Source organism: Chionomys nivalis, chromosome 25 (assembly GCF_950005125.1).
Source record: "Chionomys nivalis chromosome 25, mChiNiv1.1, whole genome shotgun sequence".
NCBI lineage: Eukaryota > Metazoa > Chordata > Mammalia > Rodentia > Cricetidae > Chionomys > Chionomys nivalis.
In genome coordinates this window covers 9,701,649-9,727,402 of record NC_080110.1, presented here as the reverse complement: position 1 = coordinate 9,727,402, position 25,754 = coordinate 9,701,649, and the positions used below count along the sequence as shown (strand labels likewise).

At 46.0% G+C, this 25,754-nt stretch overlaps 1 protein-coding gene across 5 annotated transcripts in view; it reads right to left on the bottom strand.

The window, feature by feature from the left end:
• Positions 1 to 25,754, bottom strand: part of Tmcc3 (transmembrane and coiled-coil domain family 3) — a 251,321-nt gene that overhangs the window by 27,323 nt on the left and 198,244 nt on the right. Inside the window, exon 1 of one of the 5 annotated variants that reach the window (XM_057757871.1) lies at positions 9,769 to 9,852. The exons of the other annotated variants lie outside the window; for them this stretch is intronic. The gene's annotated coding sequence lies outside the window, so the exon portion shown is untranslated. Of the gene's footprint in view, positions 1 to 9,768; positions 9,853 to 25,754 lie in introns of those variants that run through there. 5 annotated transcript variants of the gene reach the window in all.

The window sequence follows — 25,754 nt, the reverse complement described above, 5'->3', positions numbered from 1 at the left end:
GGAGCCTTAGCTGTTCTGGAAATAGCTCTGTAGACCAGGCTGTACACTGGCCTTGAACTCGCAGAGATCCACCAGCTTCTGCCTCCCGATCACTGGGATTAAAGAAGTGCACCACCACCACCCAGCTAAAAATCTTTTTTTTTTTTTTGAGACCATGCAGCTTCTGTTGCCCAGGCTGGCCTTGAACTCCTGAATTTGCGCCACTACTTTTGGCTGGGACTACAGATGTACTACCATGCTCGGCCTCTGACGTCAGTGTTTTCAACCTTCCTAATGCTGCAACCCTTTAATACAGTTCATGTTATGGTGATCCCTAACCATAAAAACCACTTGTCCGTCCGTCTGTCTGTCTGTCTATCTATCTATCTATCTATCTATCTATCTATCTATCTATCTATCTATCTATCTATCTATATAATCTAATGTATATGAGTACTCTGTCCGTATACACACTTTATGAAAGAAAAGGGCATCAGATCCCACTATAGACGGTTGTGAGCAACTATATGGTTGTTAGGAAGCAAACTCAAGACCTCTGAAGAGCAGCCAGTGCTCTTAACCGTTGAGCCACCTCTCCAGCCTCCCATAAAATTATTATTATTATTATTATTATTATTATTATTATTATTATTATTATTATTTTGGTTTTTCGAGACAGTTTCTCTATAGCTTTGGTGCCTGTCCCGGAACTAGCTCTTGTAGATCAGGCTGGCCTCGAACTCCCAGAGATCCGCCTGCCTCTGCCTCCCGAGTCCTGGGATTAAAGGCGTGCGCCACCACCGCCCGGCCCATTAAATTATTTTTATTGGCACTTCATTACTGCAATTTTGCTACTGTTATGAGTTGTAATGTAAATATCTGATATGTAAATGGTCTATGCGACCCTGTGAAAGGGTTGTTTGACCACCAAAAGGGTCACGACCACAGGTTGAAAACCATTTGTCTACATTCTTACTAAGGGTGCAAAGTTCCAGAGCTGTGACTAGGCTGTATTTTAGGGGTTTCATGTTTGGTTCATATGCTGTGAGGACATAGAAGACCACACAACAATGGTTGTGTCTGATTTAGTCAACATATTCTTATGTTAGTGCATACCAAGGTTAAGTACGCTTGTGTCTTGGAGTCAGGGATCATGTAACTAGACCTAGTATTAACACACAAACACATACACACACACACATACCATGCGCGTGCGCACACACACGCACCCCACACGCTCACATACCATGTGTGTACACACACACACCTCACATACTTACATACCAGACACGTATACACACACACCACACACACTCACATACCATGCATACACACACACTCACACACACTACACATGTTCTAACACACACCACACACACATTCACTCACACAAACACTTGAAGCTAAGGCTAGCTAAGTCCTTAATCTAAGAGAATATTATTATCTATCACCTATCTATCATGTGATAGACAACCAATCATTTTGCTTCTAAACTACACAACTGGTAATTTAGGACATTTCTGCTTGCTTTTCTCCTGGAGACCTTTATCAACTAGACAGACTCCAGTTACGATCAGTAGCCTTGGTTCCTTCCATCAGGGGGTTGGACAAGATTACAAAGGCTCTGTTTTCAGGCCGAAAGGAAAGGCAGGAGTTAGAGAAGATTCTCTGAACGAAATAGGTCATTTACTCATGGACTACAAAGAAAGACCCCATGGCGTGTCACAACGTCACCTCCTACTTTCCCTAAGCAGTCTAGCAGCATGGTAGTGGCATGGTCACCTATTTCCTCGTCCAACTAGGTTGTGAGACAAAAGTTCTGTCCAGGAAACCAAACAGACAAACAAACTTAGATTAGATTTAATAAGGGGGGGAAGATCTGTACCATGGGGGAGAGGTGATGGTCACTGTTACCTGTCACCTCGGCAGGATCTGGAGCCACCTGGGAGACAAGCTTCAGGCACACCTGGAAGATGAGGCTGGCCTCTGGGGACACCTTTGAAGGATTCTCTTAATAGATTAACTGATGCGGGGAGATCTACTCTGAGTGTGGGCTTGAGCCCTGGACCGCACCAAAAGGATGCTGGCCGGGCACTGGGCTCATTTGCTCTCCGCCTCCCTCCTACTGCCCTGCTGGGCCATGTGTGCCCTTGTATGGAGAGCTGCATTCATTCACCCAGAAGTTATTCTTGTCAAGGTATTTTTATCAGATCAACAAGGAAAAACAACAACAACAAACCAACCTGAGGTAGTGAGAGTGGAAGGTAGCTTGGGAGTTCCAGTGCCAGTAGATCAAATCATGTGTCTATGCATCCCCCTTAGAGCCCTCGCTCCCCTGGAGACTGAGAGAAATCAGATGGGGCACCTGCCTTGAGATTGTTACAGAACTGCCTGCATTCAGAGCCATGGCTTGAAAACATATTGATTGTATGCCCAGAGGGTCAAGTAGGCTTCCTTAATAGACTTTACTAGTATATTAAGTTCCTTAAGATATATAAATGGTAGGGCTTCCCCCCCCCCCTTTCTTTGGCCTTGGGAAAGCTGATGAACTTGACTCCACAGCTTTGAACAATGTAACACCGTCTACAATATGCTACGCTTCATTAATTCAGCTCAGTCCACCTACTTTATTCAGCATTTCAAAATGTTAGAGGACCATCTGTTGGAGATTCATCAACCAAGAACATTGTGAAACCTCATTCAGCCCAAGATATCAGCCTGAAACTCACACGCTAACGTTTCTTTAATCTCTATACTTTAGTGGCTCTGATGCCCTCACTGCTGTACACGTTGCCACGTCTGCTTTATTGTTAAGGGCATTGCAAATATACCTGTAAATACCTCAACCCTCCGTCAAAGACCCCTTGCTTGCTTGCTTGCTTTTCATCCTGGATAAATTTGAACCTGACGAGGGGTGAATGCATATCTCAGAGCCCAGGACTGACTCCCAGTGTTCAATTGTAAGTGATCAGAGACAAAGGTGTGCTTATTTCACACCACGGGCATGCCCTTCAGAGGAACTGACTTAATATGCATAAACAGGGGAAGTGACGGTGTTATTAGGCAAGAACTAAATGAAAAGCGGATTTGGGGACAGTCATCAGTTTCCCATTTATCCAGCGTCTTTCATCAACAACTTCAATAAATCTTTCTGACTGTTCTTGCCCTCCAGCCCAGATGTGACTATCTCAAGATCTGCACATCTATTTTGAGTGTCACGTAGGTAATTGACAGTCCCTTAGTCTCTACAGCTAATCCCCTCACTCCCTTGACCACTACGCCCACCTCGTTCTTTTTCCTTTATCTTCTTTCAGCTAGCTCACCCGCCTTTCCTTGTACAGCTCAAATCTTTTATACTGCACGTAGGTTCACTGCCAAAGTCTTTACTCGTGTGGCCCCAGGCTACCCCTTTCAATGGTCACACACTGTCTATGGGATGGAGTTCAACTTCCTGAAGCTGGACTTTAAAGGCCTCCGTGCCCTGACCCAACCCTGTGTTTGAACACATTTTGTACTTTTTCCCTCTTTCCCAGAGTGAACAGCCTGACCCAGTGAACCTTGTCCAGGCGAAGTGCTCCTGCCCGGATCAGTCCCATCTCTTCCTTCACCTTGGTTTGGCGCCCACACAGATATGCTGTCCTGCCATACCTTCCCTTAGGGGCTACTCAGTGCCAGGAAGTTTGTCAACACACCAATGCAATGCTAAGCTCCACATCAGGGGATCTCCATGTCCAAAGGGATCACAAGAAAAGTCTGTGAACGAGGCTACGGCAAACAGTTCAGTGGCCACAGGGAATGTCGGCACTATGGCTGCCTGAGAAGACAGTTGGAACTCTGAAACCTCTAGTTCCTAGGTAGCTAGGATTGTAGTTCTGTGCCAACTAGGCCCAGCTATTTAACCCCTTTGAGCGTCCACATATGTTTAAAGCAAGCAACTCTGAGAGATCTGAGTATGAGAAATGAAAATTAAAGTGTATCTAAGCCTTTGCCTTTTCTCTAGTTCCTTGCTGATGCTTCTAACACCAGCGTCTGCTGCCACCTTTGCCACCACCACCACTTACTTCCATTTTGGAAACAGCCCAGACAACCATCAATAGTGAACCACTTAAAAGAAATAAAAAAAAAAAAAGATGCACTAGAAAATGATGCAGCGGCTAAAATGGAGACGGAGCTGAATGACGAATGTGGGAAGCTTTCTAAGGCAGCCCGTTAAGAGGGAAAGGCAAGATGCTCGGCTATGGTGCACATCCATCTGTGCTTCAGAAGAGGGAGGAGCAGGTTGTTGTAGATGTATACACGTGCACTTGTATGTACACGGAATTTTCTAGAAGGATATCCTAGGAATTCTGGATGGTGGTTACCTATGGGACAATGGATTGGGAATCTGGAGATGAAAGGCTTTCACATTCCTTCCTGCTAGTGCTTGGTTTTATGTTTAGTTTTATATTTTAAAACAAAGTCCCTAGTGCTTCTACCCTCAAGTGAGACTAACAGGAAACTTCATTAATGCATGCAAGACTCTCCTCCCGCCCCCCACACTCATGCACACACGTATGCGCACACACACATACACACACACAGAGTACAATGAAGATTCCGGCTGCAGTGTGCACGAGTCCTATAAGTCTATACTGAAGTGGGGGGGTGGGGGGACCCTCACCTGGTGACATCATAGCTGCATTACTATCACGGATGACACACTGCTCATGTGTCTGGGCGATACCAGTGTAAACAAACCTACTTTTTTAGCAGTCGGAGAAAAGGGTGACACACTCTTGCTCGGAAATAAAGGACTACGCCCCTGGTTTACACACTCAGAGTACTTTCTGTCACTATTTTATCTTACTCTCCATCTACATTACATCATTAAAAACAAAACAGTTAACTGTAAAACAGTACCAAGCAGGTCTGCCAGGAAGGCACTGAGAAGAAGCCACTGCCACCATATGATGGCTCCCCGTGCCTCACTGCTCCTGAAGACCTTGTCAGGTGGGACAAGATGTGGAAGAAGTCATCAATGTGATAATCTCCATCATGGATGTTGATAATCCATAGATTAATGTGTATGTTTGAGTCGTAGCTTTTTTTTTTTGTCTTTTTAAACAAAAAGTTTAAAGGGTAAAAAAAAATTTAGAACAGAAGAAAGCTTACGAAGTAAGAATGTATTTTTGTATAGTTCAGTGGCTCTCAATCTGTGGGTCGCAACCTCCTTGAGGTCGCATATCAGATATTTACATTACAATTCATACCAGGAGCAAAATTAGTGTTATGAAGTAGCAACAATACTAATCCTATGGTTGGGGTGACTACAGCATGAGGAACTGTATTACAGGGTTGCAGCATTAGGGAGGTTGAGAACCACTGGTGTAGCTTGACAATGTCTCTTTTATATGTTTTTTGAAGAAGTTAAAATTTTTCAGAAAATAAAAAAAGGGACATTAAGATCAGGTTACTATTGAAGAAAAAAATTGGTAAATTTAGTGGTGCTTAAGAGTCCAGCTTTTAAAAATGACACCTATCGGACCACGCATTAAGGATCCAGGACTTCACAGTCCCTGCCCTATGACTCAGGCACTGACTCATGCAGGGTGCATCCCGTCCTGGAAGCTCCATTCATGGTAAGCGCCCGACACAGGTGCATCACTAATGTGAAACTCTTTGGTATTTTTATCTTGATTTTTTTCCATGCTGACACATGAACACTGCTATGTTACAACTGCTCACAGTACTTAGCGTAGTGTATGCAGGGACTGCACTTGGGAGCAAAAGGCTGGACTTAGCAGTCTAGCTATGGAGCTGGCTGGATCGCCCAGGTTTATGTATTTCACAATGTTTGTGCAATGACAGTACCACCTAGTGAAGCCTTTTGCAGAACCTGTCCCCCAGAGCCGTCCCTGGCATCATGACACATGACAGTGTCCCTTACCTTGGGATAGCTGAAGAGACAGACAGGTTACACAGAGCTCATGAGACTTCAGGGGGCTAAGCTGCTTTGTTTGTGATTCCTAGTCTTAAATGTTTGTCTGGACTTTCAAAAATGGTTTCTGCAACAATAGCTACAACAAACAAACAAACAAAACAACAACAAATAAGGCCTTTTCCTTAAGATTGAAGCTACTTTTTCAGAACCCAAAACAGAAGAGAACTTTGTTAATTACAGTACATATCGGCAGTTCTAGGGTTTTGAAATGAAGCCATGCTAAAATCAGATTACGATAAATTGGACATGTTTACATATAATTGATTCTTACGATGTGAAAAACTGGCATTTGAACAGGCACATGCCTTGAAGACCTAGAAACTTCATTGCTCAGACAGGAAAGTACATTAAAGGTTCAAAACAGCATCGGTCACAAAAGCAAACCATGGGAAAAACAAGAAACAATGCATAGAAAACCCAAAGGCCTTGGGCGAAGCGAGTGGACATACACACATAAGATCATACATGGAGTGGACATATACACATAAGATCGTATATGGAATGGACATACATAATATCATACATGAAGTGGACATATACACATATAAGTTCATACATGGACATACACACATAAGATCATCCGGACACACCTGCATAGTGGAATAACGTGGGACTAGAGATGTGCTAATTTAATAGATTAAGTGTGAGGATAAAGCAGGTTAGAGAACACAACCAGGTACTCCTTAAGCTGAGGCTGGAGCATCATCAGTTTGAGGCAGCCTGGGCTACACACTGAGAGCCTGGCCACTACAGCTACCTAGTAAAATCCTTCCAAGACAAAAACATAGCTCCCCAATCCAAACAAACAAAACCCAAACAGGCAAACAAGAACATTTTCCGAGTGAAGCTCTACGAAGGTCAGATGCCAACTCCCTGTGTATAAATATATTGGTGGTAAAAATGATGAGATAGAACAGGATAATGATTAACGTGAGTCTCTAGAGAGAGCTGGCATCTTGGGGGGGGGCTGTGAAACCGTCACGCAGTCAAGGAGAGTCACAGGTCATGCCTGTAACAGGCACTGGTTCCTAGGCATGTCACCTTCTTTTCCCTTAATGCACTATCTCTGCTGCATAATATTTCATACCTTACAGTCATTAAAAAAACTATGGAATGAAGTACTAAGCATGTATGAAGTAATAGAACGAACAGGGAACTTTTTAAAGTTTTTTTCTTTTCTTTTCTTTTCTTTTCTTTTCTTTCTTTCTTTCTTTCTTTCTTTTCTTTTCTTTTCTATTTTTTTTTTGAGACAGGGTCTTATAAACAGACATTGCACTTTCATTTCCTGGCCACCCCAGACCTGAATAATAATACAGAAATTATATTAATTACAACACTGTTTGGCTGATGGTTCAGATGTATTTCTAGCTAGCTCTTGCATCTTAAATTAACCCATTTCTATCATTTTATGTTTTACCCCGAGGCTCGTGGTTACCTCTTGTTCCCTGGGTGGCTGCACAGTGGCAGCTGCCTGACTCCGCCTTCTTTCCTCCTCTATCTCTGCTTGGATTTCCCGCCTTGTTCTATTCTGCTCTGCCATAGGCCAAGGCATCTTCTTTATTAACCAATGGTAATAAAACATATTCACAGCATACAGAGGGGGATCCCACATCAGGGTCTCATATGTAGCTCTGGATGGCCTACATAGAGCTCACTATATAAGTCAGTCTGGGCTTGAATCCACATAGACCCACCTTTCTCTGCCTCCCAAGTGCTGGAATTGAAGGTGTGCCACTATAACCACCTCTTAGCATTTAAAAAAATCACAAGTAAAAACAGTTTTCATTGTATCTCCCATTGTGTAACATAAGACATTTTCATACAAGTACGATATAGATCACCTGCTATGCATATTCCCTCCACAGTCCCTCCTACTTTATTCCTGGTTTTCCTTCTACTTCTGTAGCATACATACATGCATACATACATACATACATACATACATACATGATTTTACATATCTACATAAAATCCAGGAACCACAAGTAAGAAAGCATGGGAAGTGTCTGTCTAAGATGGGCTTGATTCACTTACTATGATTATCTCTAATATAACTTAACCTCTGGGTAATATTAAAATTGAAATGGTGACCTGGATTTAAAGGCCCTTAGGACACACTGCATTTGGTCCCGACCGGGTCACATGCAGGCAAGTAAAGGGCATGGTCAGGAGAAAGATCCTGGCCATGGGAAAGGCTAACTCCGATAGGATAACTAACCCACCAACCCCCATGCTGGTTAGCGGAAATGAAGGGGTTATAAAAGTGGAAGGGGTGCCAACATGGACAGGGCACCCCCAGAATGGCCTGTTCACCAATCAATGGCTTCACAAGGCTACACTGTATCTTTGTGGACGGTCCAGGCCAATCAATGGCTTTACAAGGCTACACTGTATCTTTGTGGAGGGTCTAGGCCAATCAATGGCTTTACAAGGCTACACTGTATCTTTGTGGACGGTCTAGGCCAATCAATGGCTTTACAAGGCTACACTGTATCTTTGTGGACGGTCCAGGTCAAAGGTTGTAGGTCGGGTGGGGTGGCAGTTGAAACTGTTTCATAAGCAGCATGATCTAAGAGGTACTTTCTCTTTCATTCCAACTGACACCACGCATGCCAAGGGCTGCTAACTGTGCCCCTCATGATGCTGAGGCGATGGGATACATTGCTGGAACCACCAGATCCTTTAATGTCTGAGATTTAAGGAGTCAACATCTCTAATTTGCCCCTCCTTCCTACAATCCCAGTTCTTGCAGTTTTGAAAGACCAGAGAATAGCTACTAAGAACATACCCTTTTAAAAGACGTTCTATTTAAACCTTTGATGAAGAGCCCACCAGAAAAAAAAGAAAGAAAGACTGTAGCTAAATGTGGTGAAATATTTTAATACCGCCAGACAGTGGTGGCACGTGCCTTTAATCCCAGCACTGAGGAGGCAGAGGCAGGCTCTAAGTTCCAGGCCAGCCTAGTTACAGAGCAGAGTTCCAGGACCGCCAGGGCTACAAAGAGAAACCCTGTCTCTAAACAAACAAACTAGAAATAAAATAGAGATATTTTAAAATCTAACAAATAAAAGAAAGACCACTTTTTAAAGTCTTCCACAACAGCCATGCACAGCCACATGAATACTGATTTCCTGTAACAGCAGCAGTTCCGTGGTTGGATGCTCACGTTCTAGATCCTGCACCTCTGTGGAGGAGGGCCCCACATGAGAACACACCACATCCCACCACGGAAGTCCCAGGATGGGCGAGGGAGCCGGGATTCAAAGACACGCTGCACACACACACCCCAGTCTGCTTCCTCTCTCCCCCCACTCATAGGGCAGTGTCCCCCACATCCTTCTTGCTTGTGGTGACTTGAGGTGTCACCAAGGCAGTTATATGGAAGTTCAAGTTTCCAAGGAAAGCAGAACGAAGGTGGCCACTGGGGTTGTCAAAGCAGGAAGTTCCATGCCAGCTCTGAGGCTCTGAGCCTGTCAGACCCACAGGCAAGAGGGGAGGAGAGAGGGGGAAACTGATTTTTTTATTGGAGTTCCCACACTCCACCCCTGGCATCTGTCCCTCCCTTAAACGCTCTCACCGAACTTACGCTTCTAAAAGGAAGGAACAGTGCAGGAATTTGGCAATTCACTAGAAGTTCGGGTATTTAAATGTCTAGAAACCCACTTGGGAAATTAGAGAGGGATTTGAGAAAGCACAAAGACAACTAGTTAGAACAAAGAAATTTGTATTTCTCTCAAGCATTTTACGGGATATTAATTACAAAGGGCCAGGCGATACATATTTACATACAGGGGCTGTAAAAGACTTACCAACTCCAGGATAAACCACAGCGGAGGCTCTCACCATCCTGCCCACGGCAGCCAGCCGACTGTGTGCAGGCAGGCTGATACTCTCCACGGCACCTGCGGATGACTCACCCTGGACTTTGGAGGAGATCAACTCGCACTATCTCTGGATATTCCCGTGTTTGTCTCGGGGGAAACTCCACGCCCTGTGCTGTGCCCAGAACAACTGTCAGCAATAATGGGATGCATTCAGCTATACAAATGGGCTCTTTGTGCTGAGGGCCGAGCCATGCACTCTGTCTCTGCAGGGAGGCCCACCAGGGCAGAGGCAGGCTGTGGCACAACTCTGGGAGTGCAGGACGGTTCACACTCAGCCTGGCTGCTACACCTGTGTGCCCGCAGGAGCAAGACCTCAGTTTAACAAATCTAAGTAGCAGAATAAACACACACACACACACACACAGAGAGAGAGAGAGAGAGAGAGAGAGAGAGAGAGAGAGAGAGAGAGAGAGAGAGAGAGAGAGAGAGTCAGTTGTGAAACGATCACTCAGCCAAGAGGGAGGAAAAGTGGAATTGGTGGGGAGGCCACGTGAAGAGTCAGGGGACCCCTTCCTTTGTTGACTATTTTTCCCCAAGACAGATGCTATGGATACCTTGAGTGACAGGTACACCTGGAGAAGCAAAGGGGTACAGCACACTTCTTGTCTAGTGGCCAGAGAAGGGACAGGTGTACTTGGTGCTAAGGGAGCCTCGGGGAAGAGGTACCAAGGTGGGAGGAGCTGGGCTTCTTGTCTTCCTACATCAGGAAGACAGATTTGTTCCTCCAAAGTTGCTCCAGGTTAGCAAGTCAAGAAATATAAGTTTGGAGAAGCATGGTCCAAGAAAAAGAGATGGCGGAAGGATGGAGGCCATAGCCCCCATAGGGATCAGACCCTGAATGTCCCCACTTAAATCAAGCTGAGCTCAGCTGCCAGACCCCTGGCAGCCTACGAATCCTTGGAATCAGTATGGAAAATGCTTGGGTAGAGAAATGAAAGCTCACATTGGTACAGGAGATCGGAGGCCGGGGTGGTCAAAATGAGACGATAGTACCCCGGCTCCAGGGGACAGCATTGAAGTCTATGAAGAGATGGCAGAATCAAAGGGTAGTAGCTGCGCGGTGGGTAGAGAGGCAGAGGCAGCTCTAGTCCCTTGGCGGCTTAAGATCATCCATACGGTAGGCTAGTGGAGTGTGAGCTGGAGGTTGCAGCATTAGACTGGAAATTGAGGGTCCCTAGACACAGGTGTCACAGTAGGTGCTCGAGACAGCAAGGCCGGGAGCCAGCAGGAACAGTACCTGAGCCCCTTCCTCTGAGGACGGGTATAGAGTTCAAGGGTCAGCCTTAACCACTTGAGCGAGCCCCAGCTCTGCCTCTTGTAACTGCAAGAAAGACCCTGGGCAAGTGAATTAACCTTTTTGAGATTCTGCTTCGGCGTAAGGAAATTTCTCTCGGGATTTAACGAGCTCAGGAAAGGACTTAATGTCACAGCAGACGGAAGACATTTCTTATTTTCCCACTGCCCTTTTGTGACCATACAGTGCTTTGTTTTATGATTTGAGTTCTTAACCCATGCGGCAGGTTACGAGCTCTCCTGCTGCCGGTCACCCATCTTTAAATCTCTTTTGACCTTCCTTGTATGCGCGGATTCTCAAATATTTGAATTGCCATAAGTCATAAGGAAAGCTCGGGCTAGGATGGTCCAAGGGAGCCGGGAGTTTCCTGCCCTTAACGTTAAATAACGAAGGCAAAGATGCCAAAATTGCTGTGTGGTTTCAGAGGTATTGATCTAACTGTTTGGGGGTGGGGAGAAAAGGGCACTGGGGTTTAGAGAAGAGAATTTTGCCAGTATAATAAAGTCTAGTGTAATATTTAGGAAGACTCATGCTACCGTCTCTTTCTGTCTTAGTTCAAATCAAGGTCTAAAACGCGCTAAATAATAAATGCCGGCAAATAGGTCTCACCTCAAGCAAGTGTCACGTCAATAGAACACTCACTCTATAAGAAATGCATGCTTTTTGGAGGAGGTCAGGGTTATTCTGCTAATTTTCAATACGAATTTAATTTGTAATGCAAACGAACACATTTAAACTATTGATGGTCCTTGCCCTGACACAGAAGGTCCGACGTGCAAATTTTAAACTTTACGGTAGTACGGAAGAAAGGTATGTTCAGTAGAGACCATGTCTCCAAATTTCAAATCCTTTCCTGGGCTAGTGATGCAGGGTCTGAGATGCCCTTGTGATGGCAGACAATGGCAGAGTGGCAGCTCCCTGTCAGTCGTGTGTCCACGAGCGCGAGCGGGAGCAGCTCTGTGCAGCGGGCTGTGTTGCTCCACTCAGGCAAGATGCAGTAAACACATCTTCAGAGGACGGCACTTTCAACTCGAGTGCATCAGGATGAAAGCCCACCAGAAGCCGTAGCGGCTGGACGCTGAAACAGCAACATCACAAGTCCACCAGCAGGCGGGGCGGTGGTGGCGCATGCCTTTAATCCCAGCACCCAGGAGGCAGAGGCAGGCCAACCTCTGTGAGTTCGAGGCCAGCCTGGTCTACAGAGGGAGTTGCAAGGCAGTCTCCAAAGCTACAGAGAAACCCAGTCTTGAAAAAACAAAAGAACAAAAAACAAAACAGCAACAACAACAACAAAATCAAGTCCACCAGCAGTATACGCAAATTCAGTTCCACAAAACAAGGTTAAGGATCTATGGCCTCTGTGAACTCTATGACCTCATGCACTCAGCAAATTCATGTAGCTACCAGCTTCGAGGTTTTCTCTCGTCTCCCTCAGAACACTGCAGTGATAGACTCAATTCCTTTTTTTCACCAAAGAGCTTACTTCATTCTTTGAAGCCAGGGGGTCTTTTGGTGAAGCCTCAGGTCACAGACAGGGACCACCACCAGCTGTTTGCCCGCCTCGGAGCAGCCAAACTGGGGGATCAGGCTCGAGGCAAAAGATGGCACCAGCGCTGGGCATGCACCTTTAATCCCAGCACTCAGAAAGCAGAGGCAGGTGAATCTCGGAGTTCAAGGCCAGCCTGGTCTACATAGCGAGTTACAAGACGGTCAGCCCTACACAAAGACCCGGTCTCAAAAATCAAATCAAAGCAAGCAAGCAAACAAAGATGTCCCCAGCTTTGGGAGGACAATGATTTGTACATATTCTTGACCCAAACACTTTTACTTAATAATTTATCCTTCTATTCTGGCAGTTGCGTATGGGAGAGCGGGTGTGTGTGTGTTGGAAGCTGTAGCTTGGTAGCTCAGTACCTTTCTAACATATACAAGCCCTGGGTCTCATCTTTGACACACGCACGAAATTGTTTTAAGGACATGAGGCTACAGAAAAAAGGACAGAGATTTGAAATATAATATTATAAGTCCAAACAAACACAGGAAAAACAAAAACCCGCCACATCCCGGAAAGAACTCGAACAGTGTGTATGTCATGGAGAACTGGTTAAATAACAATGCATTTGCACAGAAATGCATCTGTGAAGACGTGCAGCAAAATTAACCTCGCTATCCCTGGAAAGGGGTGGAGAGGAGCAGAACCTTTAGTTTTCACCTTTAGACCTTTGGTAGTATGGAACTTGTTTCCAAGGAACTTTCTTTTAAAAATGATCTTTTTTATTTTATGTATATGGATGTTTTGCCCACATGTCTGTGTACCACTTGCATGCAGTGCCCATGGAGACCAGAAGAGGGCGCCGGATCCTTTGGAACTGGAGGGACAGGTGGTTGTGAGTCACCAGGCAGGTGCTGGGAATTAAACCCGGGTCTGTCTGGAAGAGCAGCCCGTGCTCTCTGAGCCATCTCTCAACCCCCTGAACTTACACTTTTTCAGTTAAGCTCGTAAGGGAAAAGGTAAACCTTTAGAATTCAAGCTTATTCAGATACTACACTGAGTAGTTCACTTAAGGGAGTCATTGAATCTTGGCTCAACAGGACACACAAAACCCAGGCACAAACAGAGCGCAGAGGACACTGAAATGTGTTTGCTTTAGCCGTCAATGATGTAACCAGTAAACTCGGATTCTTAGGAGACCCAGCTGCTCTCTGAGGCCCTGGTTCGGTTATGAGTACTTCCACAATTTAAGAGGCTGCAGCTGGTATTTATGCTAACCGTGTGTGTCTGAACTTTAAGTTAGTTTTACTCAGGAGGTCTGCTGGGTGGCGTCGTGAGCAAATGGGATGGGCTTCTCATTAACTCCGCCCCTTCGGGGGTCCTTTAGAGAGGTGGAGGAGAGCTGAGTATGGGAAAGGAAGTGGGGCCCTGTTTCTGAGCGTGGCCGCCATTGCCTAATCGTGACCAATGGGAATCTGCACCTAACAGCTTCCCTTCTCCCGCCAGCGCTACCCTGGTTTTGATTCCACTACGGTTTGACATCACTGAGTGGCATTTCCAGAACGTCCACTTGTAAGATCACCTGGGGCCTTTGCACCCCTTGCCCCACCCCCAGACAGTGAATCAGAATTTCTAATAGGTTGTGTCTTCAGATGGAGCCCAGGTTGCTCTGCACAGGGAAGTCTGGGAAGCATCAATTCAGGTCAGACTCATTGTGAGAAAGGAAACCAGGCCCGACTGAGTTACATAATTTCCCCAAGGACCTATGGCTGGGAGACCCGGGGCCTGGTGAGCTAATTCTTTTCTCACAGACCAACACTACCTGCCCTGTGTCATCATCAGGGCCCGAGTATCTGTGAAGTTTGAGTCACCATGAGGCTGTTGTGGGGACGTGCCTGACTAAGCCTGAGTTTAGGGTGCAGGTCAGAACGTGCTTCACGGCTGAGAGACTGGGTGAAGCTGCCCGCCTTGAACCCGCCCCTCCCATTTCTTTCGCTTTCAGTATCAGCACGGGGTGGGGGTGGTGGGGATGGGCACCAGCAGCCTGGCAAAGTGCACTCAGGTGAGGCGCGCAGGCTGACTCACCCCCCGGAGTCACCGTTTCCCCAGTGAGCCCCGAGTGCTGTCAGCCGAACAGCTCTAATCGCCACACGCCGGTGCTAGCAGCTGCCAGCCCCTCGTGGTGCAGAGAAAAATGAAGGCGACTCCCGGGCAGACTCTAGGCCCGGGGCCTAGGATTGGCATTTTTAACGGAGGAACGAGGATGAGCCCCGCCCCGCCCCCACCCCCAGTTTGGAAATCACAGAGCAAGCTTTGACTGGAGGAGAGCTGAATTCACTTGTAATTGCCTCTAATGGGCCCTCCCACACGGCCGCACAGTTTACAGCTGTAAGACAGTTCCAAAAAGAGCGCCGCAGATTCCCCTTTCTACCTTTAAAGCCAGAATCCTTTCTGGGGAGGCTCTTCACGGAACTGTTTTAATTTTTCTTTTCTTAATATATCAAGAGATTCAAAAATAAGATGAATGAATGAAGCGAACGAAAAAGCAAAGATGCAAATGAGTTTTACAGAAAGGGCCCTCATCTCTGCGACCTTGCTGGCAACCCGGTGGGATTCACATCTACAACGGTGACTGATACTTCATGGAGAAACCTCTTCCATCCCTGGGCATAAGGTCCTCGAGACACATGCCATCTCTTCGGACATCTTCCATGTCCTGATTTTCATCTTTCTTGGCAAGCTCGGCTCTCTTTTAATAAAGTCACAACCCTTTGTTGCCATGGAACCCAATCAGACATGGAGCCTGTTACTATGACTTCCTTGCAGGGCTAAAAAAAGACCCAGTGACCAAAAGACTAGAGTTTTCTTTAAAGAAAAAAAAAAGCCAAGGCAAAGAGGCTACAGAAAGGGCCATGACACCTTCATGTGCACTAACACTTGAGTTTCATATAGGGTCGTCTGAACTCTTAAGCCAAAGCTTGTCAATATTTTATTTTATAACATTAGGCTGGGACTTACCAAAGATGATTTTTTTTTAAACAAATAAATACCTGGCAAAGAGGATATAACTGTTCTTAGGACTCTTCCATTTTCCCTTCTTCTAGGTGAGCTTTCTCGAGGCTGAATCGCTGTTTAGCAAACAGGTGTCAATCACAGCTACCAAATTGCAATATCCATTTCCACCAGTACTAGGCTTTGCCAAGAGCTCATCGTTTCTCTGCAGAGGGAAGATATCTAAACATGCCATCGATGCTGTGTCCCGCCATACCTGGAGCTGGACTGACTTGGTAGAGAAAAGTATCAGACGCTAACAGCAGAGCTATGTAAGAAAGAGAAGAGGGGTCTGCTCGGTGCCTGCTATGAGCTGGGCATCTCCCATCTCACTGTGGGACTGGGCGCTGCCACCAAGGTTCCGGGAGCCCCGAGCAGCTTGCTCAAGCTGCCATGCAGCACCAGACAGAGCCTGACTAGCTGGTCATTCATTCCACCTGCCTTTATGCCTGGCTTCGAATGCTGTGCGTTTGTTCAGGCACTTGTTCTTTAGGAGGGGATTCACGCCATTGCTCAGCTTTTCTCTGAAGAGGGCATGGGTTCTGTCTTGACTTCCAGCTGGCTCCGGCAGTGAGATGTTTGAATCTTACTATCACACCCACAAAGCAGCAGGCATCCCTTGGGAAAATCAGGAGCAAATATCCCATCTGCTTGTCTAGGATAACATGGGATGGGCATTCGTACTAGGTGTACTGGGCTAGCCGCTGCCCTCAAACCTTCCAGTCCTGAACCCCGGGGTGGGAAGCTCCAGGTGCCTGCTCTTGCTCGGTACCAGGAGAATAGAAGGCAAATGATTAAACACACAACAGTTATTTCGACCTGGACAAAGAGCTTCAAGAAGTGGCTGGAAGTAATAAAGGGGAACACGGGTGCGAATTTTAACACCAGATTGTTAATTGCATAGCCTCCAAGTCAAGGCTATTTTACCTAGTAACATGTACAATGAATACAGCAACAACTTTCAGGGAAAATTTTTAATTCAAAACAGAATTGCCTCTCCATACCGCTCAGCAGACAAAAGAGACAGTGAGTGACTGGGAAACATGGAATTCATATACAGTGCTGGTGGAAATGTATATGGGTGTGCATTCTGGAAAACCCTGGAAGGCCCACAAAAGATTAACCCCGCATTCCCATGAGACCTGGCAATTCCACTCCTAGTTATAGACCCAAGGGTAAAGAGTAGAGAAGTTCACAGACACTTGCTGGCCAAGTGTTCACGGAGCATTAACCCAATGATGATAAAATGTGGTTGGAAACTCTCAGAATATTATTCATCCAAACAGGCAGCAAAGAACTGGTTCATGTTACAATGTAGATGAGCCTTGAAAACATACTACAGAATATAAAGGTCACAAAATCTATGATTTCACTTTGGGAAAGCGTACAGAACAGGCAAATCCTAGAGACAGGAAGTAGGCTGCTGGCTTGCTGCTGGCTGCCACCGCTGGGGGTTTTGAGGAGGGAGGGAGAGTAGCTACTGGTTATCTTTTTGGGGTGATACAAATTTTCTAAAATTGGTGGTGTGGTGACTTCCTAGCTTCTTTGTGAACATATTAAAGCCCATTCACTTAAACACTGTACCTGAGAGTGTTGTATAGTATCGTAAAGCTTTTCAAAACATAAAAATACAACATACTAATTTATTAAAAAATTTCATTGTCCGACAACAACTAACCCAACTCATGAGACACACGAGTGGAGCTGCTTAGCTTTGTGGATCTGCCATAAAGACTAGATTTGAACTCAGATCTGAAGTCTAAGATGCATACCCCTCCCTCCTCCTCTCTCAACAAATCCAAGATTAGACATTTATTTTAAATTCTGTTGACTTTTGTGTGTATGTGTGCATATGTATGTGTGTATATGTGTGTAAGTATTGGCGGGTGGGTGTGCTTTCCACAGCACGCATGTGGAAGTCACGGGAGAACTTTCAGGAATCAGTTCTCTCCTTCCACTTCTGGAATCTGGCTTCTGGGAATCGAACTCAGGTCATCAGGATTATCAGCAAGCACCATTAAAAAAACCGTCTCCTCAGGGACAAGCTGCTTTCTAATTTCCATACTCCTATATTGCAAACCGGAGCCATCCATGGACGTATCCCTGGGGTTCCGTGAATCTACAATAGCAAATTAAAATGTTGTATTTGCTCAGATGGTGAATCATACAGCTGCAATGGAGCGGCCACAGAGAGCCATCTGCCAACCAAGAACCGCCCGGCTATCGGGGCCGCTTCCATGTCTACCTGTAGTGGGGCCAGGTACTGGTATGCCTTTAGTTCACTGGGTCAGCGAGCAAAGGTTTGCTTATATCGGGGAACCCAGTTCATCCCTAGAATCCACACAGAGGTGGAAAAAGAGAACTGACCCCACAAAGTTGTCCTCTGTCCTCTTCCACAAATGTGCTATGATACAAACACCTCCCCAGTCCACAAATCCTGCACACACAATAATAAAAAATAATGAAAACAAGACATCACTGTAGTTGGCCATATCTATTTCCTAAAGCTGCTCTAAAGTTCCACAAACTCTGTGGTTTAAGTCAGCAGAAATTCCTTGCTCACAGTGCTGGAGGCTTGGCCCAAGATCAAAGAAGAGAGAGGCTGAGCGCCTCTGACGACGTCAGACACTGATTCCTCTCTTTGTGGCTGTCTGAGGCATGCACGTTTTGGCTGGTAAGTAGACTCACTGTCCAAACCCTTGGTCTTCACAGCCTGGTCTCTGTGCCATGTCCCTGGGTGCGTGCCTGACACTGTATCCAAATGACGCTTTTCACAAGGACATTAGTACTACTGGATTCCAGTCTATTCTACAAATCTACTTTTAACTCAGCTACTCTACAAAGACTTGGCATCCAAATAAGGTCCCGCTGTGAGACACTGGAGGTCTGGATGTCAACAGATGTCCTGGGGAACACTCAACCTATAAAGCCAGCTCTAACTATAAAGGACACAGCCATTCCCATGAAATCAAACTGTATCGATAAACCTGTCACAGGCAGAGATTTTCTGACAGAGGAAAGCTATGCAAGGATTGAGCCTTTCTGCCGATCCAATGGGTAGAGGAAGCGTTTAGCTGTGGCAGAAGGGGCTGGAGAGGAGGGTCAGCCTCTAATAGCATGTGCTGCTCTTCCAGAGGACCTAGGTTCGATTCCTAGAACCCATGCTCAGGTCTTACAGCTGGCTCTAACTGCAGGTGCAAGGGATCGGATGCCCTCTTCTGACCTCTGTGGCCACTGCTTTCACATGCAACCCCCACACATACCCATAAATAAAAATAAATCTTAAAAAGATAAAATTAAACTTAGTAGACAACAGAGTGGTAACCACTTTGTGAACACTGACCTGTGGATCACCAGCTTGCGATTACCGCCGTATGTATTTAATTTGCTTGAAAACACCACACCACCACCAACAACAACAAAATGGAGGGAAATTTTCCTTAGGACATTAATGAAACCTGCTTTAACAACAAGAAACCCACTTATTCTTCAAGCAGACCTAAGCAAATATGCCAATTAGCATCTCTGAACAAATATTTTCTACGAGCCAAAAGCAGAGAGAAGATAAGATTTAAAATATGGAAATCAGGGTACATGCCTTCCCTAATTAGACGTATTTAAATCAAAATCAGAGCCAAGGCCTTAACTAATTGTTTGGTGTACTTAAACACGGAATTCTGAAAAGACAGACTTTGCTGGCTTGTTGGAAGGTGTGAACTCAATATTATATTAATATCTATGTGTGAAACTCTCAATGTATGTTTCCCGTTCTTCCTTGCTTTCCCTCGTTTTTGATACCCCACACGTCCACTTTGCAGTGGAGACAGCAATCCTGGGCTGGGGGAGATTAAACTACAAGTTAAAGGGGTGTGAAGGCTCAGGAGAGGCTGGCCCAGGTCGGGTGGAGGGACACCCACGCCAGCTGTGAGTTGAGAAAGGGAGTCGAGGAAGAGCCCTAAGCACTAGCTTACACAAGACTCCAACATGCTCATGGGGAAATAGCTGTCTCTTACGCGAGGAATTGGATGCTCAAGATGGGCTTAGATGGTTTCACAGAGTTGTAAGGGGCCAGTGTCTCCTAAGCCCTGGCCTTGCACTGTCCCTGGTTTACCAGACAGAGCCCTCTGTACTGGCTCTAACCTCGGCTGGATTTAGCACTGACCATTCACAGTTCCCTTGGCTGTCATTCGAAGTCATTATAACCACGCCCCAGGGGTCTCCTTGGGTTCACCTCTCTGCAACCCAGCAGCCAAGGCTGTGCTTGCAAAATACCGAGTCGGGAATTGGCTTCCCCCACAACTTCTCAGGTCCCAAGTGTCTCTATTCAACCCACTGCCCACCTGGCTCCAGCCATGATGCCCCCTGGTGTTCCTGGAACACAGCAGATGCCTGCGCCCAAGCTTCTGTACTTGTTGCTCCCTATCCAGGGATGCTGTTCCTGCGTGGCACCTCCATGAGTCTCAGCTACAAAAAGCTTTCCTGGGGTCTCTGATTTTTAATTGCTCCTCTCTAGCCCCACCTGGGCCTCTCCATCTTCTTTTTATTATTATTGTTGTTGTTTTTCAAGACAAGGTTTTGCTGTGTAACCACCCTGGCTGTCCTAGAACTCATTCTGTAGACCAGGCTGACCTCAAACTCACAAAGATTTACCTGCCTCTGCCTGTCCAGTACTGGGATTAAAGGCATGCGCCACCACTGTGTGGCTTGCTTTTTTATATATTACTACCACTGAACATGCATGGATTTCACCTGTGGATCTGGTTTGCTTGCCTCAGCCCACTCAAACAAACACCAGATTACAGTGGGGTCTTTGTCTTGTCACTTAAGGATGCTAGAACATCACAGGGGACAGACACATGTTTGGGACATTATGAATGAGGCTCCAAAGCTGACAATCCATTCACGTACTATAGGAAAGAACTTGAGCCTGTCACCTCCATTTATTATTCTCCTGATTCCGAGGCAGGGGATGACCAGGAGACAAACAGGCAACGGGGAGCAGGAAGGAGCCAGCTTAAGGGGTTCAAAGGAGTTCATCCTTCAACTCAGTGCCATAAAAGACACCCTTCCATGTCACATGTTGGGGACACATGGTTACCACCAATCTCAACATCCCTGCCAAGGACACACGCTCCATGTTCTCTTCTAATAGGGCCAAGAATCCCAGAACAAGAAAGCTCCAGGCATGGGTTTGTGGAGGGAATTCCATAGGCTAAGACTCTAGGGGAGGAAAAGAACAGCTTGGTAGTGCCTTCTGTCTCTCTCCTTCTTTCCTTGTGGGTCTTAGAACATGACTATATGTCTTCACTACGTTTCTATTGTTGCGAAGAGACACTACAGCCAAGGGAACTTGGCTGTTGGAGAGTGTATAGTTCCAGAAGGTTAGACTCTATGACCATCACAGAGGGGAGCATGGCAGCAGGCAGGCAGGAGTCTATTGGGGGTGTATAATTCCAGAAGGTTAGACTCTATGACCATGGTAGCGGGGAGCATGGCCGCAGGCAGGCAGGAGTCTATTGGGGGTGTATAGTTCCAGAAGGTTAGACTCTATGACCATGGTAGCAGACAGGCATAGCACTGGAGCAGTAGCTGAGGGCTACATCTGCATCTGCAAACTGGAGGCAAAGGAGAGAGACTGGGTCTGGCATGGGATTGTGAAACATCAAAGACCACCCCAGCGACACACCTCCTCCAACAAGGCCACACCCACCAATTCTTCTCAAACAGTTCCACCAACTGGGGACCAAGGATCCAAATACATGAGTCTATGGGGGCCATTCTCATTAAAACCATCACACATTGGACAGATTAATGTATTTTGCCATGTCATATCCATACACATATATCATACGTTTTTGCTTTCTTTCATTTATTCTGTGTGTCTTTTACATCATGCATCTTGATCCCATTCATTCCCCAATCCCTTCGTATACACTTTCTGCCCCTGCACCACCACCCAAATAAAACAAAATTTGAGAGAGAAGGGAAAAAAAATTAAAAATCTTGTCATGGAAGCTGCAGTGTGATGCAGTGACTCACACAGTAAGCCCCTTTGTCTACACGTCTTCACTTGCAAGTGTTCCTTGCACAGATTTACTCCTATTATCCTCACCCAGTCCGCCTTCTCAGCCTCAGACGTTTCAGCTTCTCTGTTCCAAGCGTCTGTCAACAAAAGCCCTCTCCCTGGGCACCAAACCCGGCCTCTAGTTTCCCTAGTTAAGCTCTGCCTGTTTGCATGGAGTTTTCTTGCATTGCGCATGCCCCTAAAACCCTCCCCAGATCTCCTAAAGGAGCTCAGAGGGCTTGATTTTTGTAGCAGGTCTCAGGCAGCTAACAGTGGTTTTGGACTTGCCTACACAATGCCTGACAGGAATGAGGTACTCTAGGTATCTCAGCCTCGTGGGTGGTGAAGAAGCAAGACTATGTAAGTTCAGACAGCAAAAACAAAGTCAAACCAAAAGCTAAAAAGTGGGAAATGGGACACTTTCCCCGGGAGGGGCCTGTGTCACAGAAAACAATGTCAGTCTGACTCTGGGTCCCATGCTAAGCGCCCTACAGATCAGACTGGAGATCGAGTGGGAATGACATCATAATTCCTGCAAAGTCATAAGCTCCTAACTTCATAAAACCTCTAGGCATGTAAATAAAGGGTGCCTTCTGGTTCTGGAACTCTAGGAAGGGACTGAAATCACTGTCAGGCTCTTCCAAAGAGCAAATAAAACCCCACTGAGGGACGGTACTATAATTTCTCGAGTTTGTGCTGGTCTGTTTTCAGTAGTTAGCAAAAAAAAGGTGACGGATTTGGGTTACAAAGGCAGTGTTCCACTATAAAAACCTGCTGTTGCCATGACAATTGACATCCTCTCTCCTCCCTTCCTGCAGCATCCTTCTTCCATCTGAGTCAAGCCAGAGAACCTACCTATACTACCAGGATTTAGCGTTTAAGGCTACAGAAAAGACAGATGCACGCATATACAGAACACACACTTAACGGCTAATCAGAGGTAACCAGATCCTTGGAAAATCGGTACCATCTGTCCTCCACCCCCACAAATGTCCTAAAAACGATGAGACCCCCTACAAAGAGGGGTGTGCTCATATGAAAGGAAGGTGACACCATTCCTCTGACCTATGGCCTCTCAGGGTGGACTAGCTTCATTTCTTCCCTGAGGAGATCACGTGAAGGCAGAGATCCCCAGGGAACAGTCTGGGCCACCTACAGCGTCCGTATCAACCCACGGGCCTGTTGTCTCAGCTCCATGAGGGACGATCTCAGGTCTCAGACACAGCTGGGTACAAAGTGAAGTCCCGAGGGCAATGAAGGGAGCTCAAAGACAATGCAGCCTCTCCTGATGTTTTTACTGAGATTGGAGTGGACAGTGCTTCAAAAACACCCTGTCCGGGACAAGAAGACGGCTCCTGGCTCCTGGGTTTGATTCTCAGTACCCACATGGAGGCTCACAACCACCTGTAACTCTAGTTACGAGGGATCTGATGCCCTCTTCCGGTCTCTGCAAGGCATTAGGCACACAGGTGGTGAAGAGACACACATGCAGGTAAATCACCCGTAAACAAAAGTACAGACACAAAATGATGACGCTGGTGGTGGTGCTGATGCACGGTCTGAGAAGAGAGCCAGTCCCAGGGAATTCTAGAGCTCCGCTCTAGGGGTTGAGCTTGGGTTGCCTACAACTAAGAACTTCCACCTGTGGCTGCCAATCATGAGCACTGACCTACACCGGGAGTCAAAGGAGGGATCAGCCAGGCAGCTACGGCGTTACAGACGATATTACGTCCCAGGACACTGGCTGATTTTCCAAATGTACATCGAGGTCGAGGGAGACGCCCTTTGTTCCGCTTTGCTCAAAACTCCACGAGTGCCCAAGTGCTTTACTATGGGGCTAACATGGCACACCTACTTAACTATGCCAGCTTCGCTAAGAATATCCTATTTGTGGTACCACTTTAAAATAAAAGTGATATCGTATAAGCCGTTTTGTCAACTCTGTCAGACAACCTTGACATATCATTAAATACTTTACATCAGGGTGATAAAACCTTCATATGGGGGTAAAGCAAGTCTGACAGCAATACCAGATAGAGACAATGGTACTCAGGCTGTGGATGAAGATCTGAGGCTCAAATGGGTTAAATATCATGGCCAGGGCTGGAGAGATGGCTCAGAGGTTAAGAGCACTGAGTGCTCCACCGGAGGTCCTGAGTTCAATTCCCAGAAACCACATGGTGGCTCACAACCATCTGTAATGAGATCTGATGCCCTCTTATGGCCTGCAGGCAGAACATTGTATGCATAGTAAATAAATAAATCTTTTTTTTTTTTAAATATGTCATGGCCAAGATCCCACTATTAGGTGGAAAGGTTGTAACTGGAGCCTAATTTGATGATTCCGAGTCTTTGCTTCCAATCAACAGGCAGAACTTCCTACATATCTCCAGAGCAGTGACCCAGAAACCTAGTTGTAAGTGCTCGGGTGACTGCTGGGGCGTGGAAATCTGGGTGTTTGATTTTCTTCTTGTGTCTTTGCTGTATCTTTCTAGCAAAGCACCCAAGAGGCAGAGGCACAGGAACCTCTGTAAACTCAAAGCCAGCCTGGTCTACAAACAAGTCAGGCCAGCCAGGTCTGCGTGGTGAGACCCTATCTCAACAAACAAACAAAAACAAACAAAAATCCCCAGTACCTCAGAATTTCACTATTTCAAGTTAAGGTTGTTGAAGACTTGTTATAAAATATCCAATATGAAGTTGCCCTTAGAAGAGAAAATTTAGACTCAGCCACATAGAAGTGTCTAAGTTAGGACTTTTATTGTTGTAAGGGGATACCATGACCACACAACTCTTATAAAGGAAAACATGTAATTGGGGTGGCTCACAGTCCAGATGTTTAGTCCATTATCATCGTGGTGGGACACAGGCAGATGTGCTGCAGTTCAGAGTGCCACATCTTGCACACACACTGACACACTTCCTCCAACAAGGCCACACCCACTCCAACAAAGCCACACCTCCTAGTAGTGCCACTCTGCATGAGATTATGGGGGCCAAATTCATTCAAACTAGCATAAGAAGGAGGAGGATGTAAAGACATGGGGGTGGTGCATGGGGGTTGGTGCTAGGTGGCAGCTATTTCAGGAAGGAGGCCTCTTCACAGAGTCCTGCTGATACCACGGCCTCTGACTTCCAACTGAAATACTGTGTTGCTAGAACAAAGCCAGCAAATTAACAGACTAAGACAAAACAAGGCTCTGCTCTCACATAGCATACATAATAATTTTTAATGCATGCTTTTATATTCTGAAGTCACAGAAGGCCTAAACATCAACAGGATTATGAATTGAACCCCCCCAGCACCTCATGGTGTTGAGGTATTCACAGAAGAGAACAATTAGACCATATTCCAGAGTTATGACAGCTCACCATTCTTCACTGCTGTCCAGTCACACTCACTGGAGTCCTCTGAAAAATATACGGCCACTACTCATCAATAAAGAAGAATGAGCATTGCATGGAGGGATACGGCATTCAAGAGGCTGAGGCAGGGCAGTGAGCTCACAGGACTTCCTGAGCTACCTACTGAGACCCTTCTGCAAGAGAAAATGGTGTGTGGCAGGGAGTGGTATTACAGGGAGAAGAACTACGGAAGCATTATGCTATACTTAACAAAGCAATATGGTGTGTGTTTGTGTGTGTGTGGGATACTGTATCACCGCATTCTAGAAAAGTTGAACTGTAAGGTCAAAGATCAGGTCAATGGCTGGCAGGGGCGAGGACAGCAGAAAGAAGGCTGTTAAATAGGTGCTTTGGGAAGTGTTGGGAGTAAGCCATATCCTAACTGGTGACAGATGACAAAACTCTGCCTTTATTAGAATCCATAAACATTTACAAAGGGGGCATTTTACTTATGTGAACTATGTCTCAATAAATAAAATACTGACATCAATTGTTACAGATGTTAACGGGGGGGTAGAGCTGAAGTCTTGACCAGATCTGAGAACTGTCTCTCGGTACACACGGAATAACCAATTCAGGCAAAGTTAAAATACACATATTTGAAA